The 5,288-nt window shown below is 33.1% G+C and overlaps 1 long non-coding RNA gene across 1 annotated transcript; it reads right to left on the bottom strand.

Moving 5' to 3' along the window:
- LOC109843419 lies at positions 287-4,889 on the bottom strand. The gene is made up of 4 exons (XR_002247673.1): positions 4,515-4,889; positions 4,373-4,429; positions 635-869; positions 287-562 (listed from the first exon to the last, which is right to left on the bottom strand). It is a non-coding gene; the product is annotated as an uncharacterized LOC109843419 (long non-coding RNA).

The raw sequence follows: 5,288 nt of genomic DNA, 5'->3' as shown, positions 1-5,288 counted from the left end.
TTTTGTTCAGAAGACAGCTCACAAAATAACTCATTTACCTTAGCAATAAGTTTTTACTTTTTCACATTGATTGTTATAAACTTACTTAGACAAGCAATAGATTTGATTTTGTAGCTCAAAACATTGTGTGCACACGAAAGAGGTGATATCATGAGATGAATTATATGAATCCAAATTTAAAGAACAACCGAATCCAATTTTAAAGAAGAAAACTTTATTTTTTTACAAAAGCTTATTTTCTTTCTTTAAATTTGTATTCATCTTTCTAGACTCTTCATATTTTTAGCTATATTTTTCAAATGAATTAACATCTCCTTATACTTTAGAATAAAGCTCATCATAAAAGGATATACCTATTCGTTTGAATACTCTCCTTATACTTTTTGAAGTTAATGCATTTCTTCCCATGAGACACTTGCGCATTTGTTTGTCATCTCCACTGGACTCGGCTTTAGATTCACCCTCATTTGTCAAATCCCAAGTTGTGACTTTGAGACTCTTACCTTCCATCTTCTTTTCCTTTCTATTCAAAGGGCATCGATTCATGTAATGACCCAATTTCCTGCAATGATAACAAATGGGTTCAATTTAAAAATCACTTGAGGAATTATTGTTTACTTATTTAGTGAATTACATCTGTCTTTTCTGAATATATTTCTGTCCATTCTTTGATTTAAGAAAAGACTTGAATCCTTTTACTATAAGCGCATATTAATCATCCTCATCTTCAAAACTTGAGCTTGACTCAATCTTCTTCTTTGATTGGGATTTTTCTTTCTTTGCTCTTCAAGCCAACAACTTATTCTTCAAGTCTTCTTCTGAGGCATCTTCTCTCTCTTTCGCTTGGACTTCGTATGTGATAAGAGTATCTACAAGATCATCAAGAAATAGATTAGAAAATTTTTAAAGCTCTTTGATAGATGTTGCTTTAGGTTTCCAATCACAAGATAGAGAATAGAGTATCTTTCTACACATCTCCTTACTTTCATATTCCTTCCCCTAAGACTTTTGATTTATTCGCAATATCGGTTAATCGTGTGAACATGTCCTGTTTGCTCTCCGAGGCCTTCATCTTAAGGTTATCATATTTCCTCACCAGCATTCATGGCTTTTAAATTCTCAAGCAGTAGGAGGACAATATAAAGCATTCATGGCTTTTAAATTATAAGAATAAATTTGTTTGTCAAACAGTATAATTAGAAATATGGTTAAATTCTCAAGTAGTAGGAGGACAATATAAAGCATTCATGGCTTTTAAATTATAAGAATAAATTTGTTTGTCCTACGGAGACCACTTGTCCTTAGTTAGAACAACAATAACACCTTCTACCTCGACAGTAGAATCCTTATACCCATGTTCCACACTTTCCCAAATGTTGAAACTAATGGACAATAGAAAAACTCACACATTTTCCAATACGTATAGTTGGTGCTATTGAAGAGAGTGGGTCTGTTGACGGCATGTCCTTTAGGGCAAACTGACGCGATAGTAAGGCTTGATATCTTTACCCTAGTGTGTGATACCTAAAGATGGGTAATACTGCTCTGATGCCACTTGTTAGAACTGGGATGCAAGCCTAAAGGGAGATGAATAAAATTGCTATAATTTTTTAATTAACTCAGAATAAAAAATAGAAATATATAAGTGAAAAACTAAAAGCAAACCAGTACAAACACATAAGATTTTTATAGTGCTTCGAATCAAAATCCTACATCCACTCTTCCTTCTCATGAAGAGTCTTCCTCATATGATCATAGTTCATTTGAATCGCAAACTGATCTAGTAGGGTTCAAAGACCGCTTGCTGGAATATACCTGAAACTAGTCGTCTAACTTAACTATTCACATTGATTAGAAGAAACATAGTCCTAGCATGCCAAACCCTCAATTACCCTGGCTTGAGTACACTAATTCTCATTTACCCCGGGTTGAGCATGTTGTCAAACTTAGGAGTTTGAATATAACCAACCAAAACAATTAAAGCACAAAAAGAACAACCTTATAGGTGTCCTTTATTAAACCGTTCTTCAAATCGATGAAGATAAAGTTCGATGAAGAAGTGATGTACTGATGTAAGCGTATAGCATTCCTTCTTACTGAGTCAAACTCCGATGAAAAGTACATCGAGAAGAAGTTGAATGAGGCTTAGGGGATTTGATCAACTTCTCTCTCTTAAACCCTAGAACAGAGATCTCTCCTTTTTATATATTTGCCTCCTTGAACTTGTTTATTGTTCTCCTTTTAATTATGATCTTCAACTCTCTTTAAATGGACCTTGATAGAACAGGAAAGATATATCAAAATCTGAGTGCAAATAGGAGATCAAAAGGTTCAACGAACGGTAGAGATTAAATCTTGAAAACTTGTGAAAACTACGAAAATGTCTTATAACCATCAATGGTGGATCACGACCATCGATGATCTGTTAGTGATCATTAATGGTCGACTGTAGCCATCAATGGTGTTGATTCTGATTTCTAGATTTCTTCGGTTGTCTCCTATAGCCATTGATGGTTCCTTGTGACTATAGATAGTGCACTATAGACTATCGATGGTCCTAACTCATGTTTCTATTTTCTCTATTTGGTTTCTATAACCTTCGATGGGATGCTTGACCATCGATGGGTCACTGTTGACCATTGATATTTTGAAGGCTAAAATCAATGTTCGTATTGATTTTTTTTTACATCATATCGAAATGTATCTTGCTCGTACCTATTTATATCTAAAATACATCATTTTACAAAGCATATCGGTAGCAAATGTGAGTTTGTTATTAATTAAATAAGAAATATTATATGAACAATGTTCTAACAAACTCCTCTTCTACCAACCCACCTATAATATGTTTGACACTCACGAACACAAGTTGATACAACCTATAGAATATTTGGTAGAGGAGAACAATTGTAAAAAAAATATCAAGACTCTTCTTGGATCACTTGACGCAATTGACATATCCTCTATCCTTATTATAATGGTGAAGTAAGGCTCTAGATTTTTCATCATTAATGCCAACATTTTTCAATGTGATCTTCAAACTTCATTTATGCATCTAGTTCTGAGAAAACCTTCAAACTTCTTTCTCTTTAATTTTCTTTTGACTAGTCAATTTAATATTAGGTATCCAACATTATTTTTTGAATGTACTTATAAAAATGTACAGATGTTTGGAAAAAAAATCATTATCGATTTATTGTTAATCCCTTTTCTGAAAGTAATTTCCTTACAAGAAAAATGTACAATCAAGGTAAACGAGCAAAAGTAAGGAAGCCAAAAGTAAGAGATTTTAAGGCAGGTTCGGTTGTCAAAGAAATTAAGAAAACATAATTACAGAAATATAATTTCCCGTTAAAGTTTTCTTCACACTTTGATTAAGAAAAAAGAAATAAGAAAAAAATGTGTATGTGAGACTCACCTTCAAAGATGTAAATAGTTAAATTGGAACCCAAAAAAAGAACCATTTCCAGAAAAAATGAACCGAAGATAGGCTTGAAATAAAAAAGTGACTCTCACCACTTATTTCCCATGTGTCTTTTCCCATAAGGAAGTTTATGGGAATTCAGCCAAACATGCCCTTGTGGTATCATTTTTTTAAGTGCTCTTTATCGTTTTCTAAAAAGTTTGTTTCTTTTGGATTCAGAAGAAAACAGAAAAGGCTTTATATGGGGCTATTGGAGCCTAGGTTCTTATTCGTCCAAAATGACAAACGGGCTAGGCTTTAAAGAAATATCTATGGCTCCGTTGGTAAACCATGGTGTTTTACTTGTTTTTATAGTGTTTTTATCAAAAACAAAACATCATGTGTTTAGAAACCATAGTATTTTTGAGCTAAATCATCATTAAACCAAAAATACAATACTTATTTCAAAACACCTTTTAGGTGTTTTAAGTTTGGTGTTTTGGTTTTGAGTTTGAGAATGTGTTAATGTAATATCTAACATAATATATTAAATGTAATTAATATAAAGTTATTATCAACATATTTATTATATTATACTATACTATACTATAGGATTTTTTTTAAAATAGACTGATTTTGCTAAATATTTAGCAAAATCGACCGTTTTGCTAAATATTTAGCAAAATCGACCTCTTTTTGGGATGTCGGTTTTGAAAAACAAGCTCCAGAAAACATACGGGACTAGTAGTCTCATATGTTTAGAGCTAACTAATCCTTGATTAGTGACAGAAAACATACGACAACACTGGTCCCGTATGTTTTCTGTGTTTAAAATGATTCCCCAGTCCGATCTCTTCAGCTCTGTTTTCGACTTCAACATCCAAAAACATCATCAAGACCACAAACTAGTTCTCAATTCACTCAGATCCCAATTTCAAACAAAAGTACACAGGAAAAATTCAAACTCACGAGAGATATCAGATGATCGCATTCTTCCGCGGTCAAGAAACCTCTTACATGAAAGCTCTGTCAAAAAGTTATATCGATCAGCAAAAAAATAATAAAAAAATACAAGAAAATGGATCAAACTTGGGAGAGATAGGAATTAGACCTAGGTTTTCATGATTTCTGCTTAGATATGGCAGCAGAGATGAGTGTATTTGGCAGGTGGACGTAGGAGCTTGAGGAATTTTGGAGAAGAGAGAGAGAGGATGAAGAGAAGTATAGAGATCGAAACCTCGATCCCTCTCTCTCCCTGCTGACACGATGTTACCATCCTCCCCTCCTCTGGCAATCTCTCTGCCACCACCTCCCTCTCTTCGGTCATGATCCCACCGTCGCGTCAAAACTCTGTACCCATTGGAACCGCTGAAGAAGCGATTGAAGAGGAGAATGAAGAAGATGGAGGCTTGTTCTCTATGATTGTGTTTTGTAGGGATTTGGGTAGGGATTTGGGAGGATGTCAACAGAGTAGATGCAGCTTGGAAAACACAAAAAACACACGGGTTCACGGGTCCCATATGTTTTCTGTCGCTAATTTAGTTAAACATACGGAACTATTAGTCGCGTATATTTTCTGGAGTTTGTTTTTTAAATTCAACCTCTTTTTGACCCATTGGCCAAAAAGAGGTCGATTTTGCTAAATATTTAGCAAAATGGTCAATTTTGCTAAATATTTAGCAAAATGATCGATTTTGCTAAATATTTAATAAAATCGGTCTATTTAAAAAAATTTCCTATGCTATATTATAGTTAGTTTAATATTTTAGTGATATTTATTAAATAATATAAAAATATAATAAATAAAATATCTTATATAATGATATAATAACATAACCAATATTTAATATGTTAATAATGTATTATATAATAAATAAACTAATAA

The sequence above is a fragment of the Asparagus officinalis genome, chromosome 5 (genome assembly GCF_001876935.1).
Source record: "Asparagus officinalis chromosome 5, Aspof.V1, whole genome shotgun sequence".
NCBI classification, from domain to species: domain Eukaryota; kingdom Viridiplantae; phylum Streptophyta; class Magnoliopsida; order Asparagales; family Asparagaceae; genus Asparagus; species Asparagus officinalis.
This window is presented reverse-complemented; position numbering and strand designations above follow the sequence as displayed.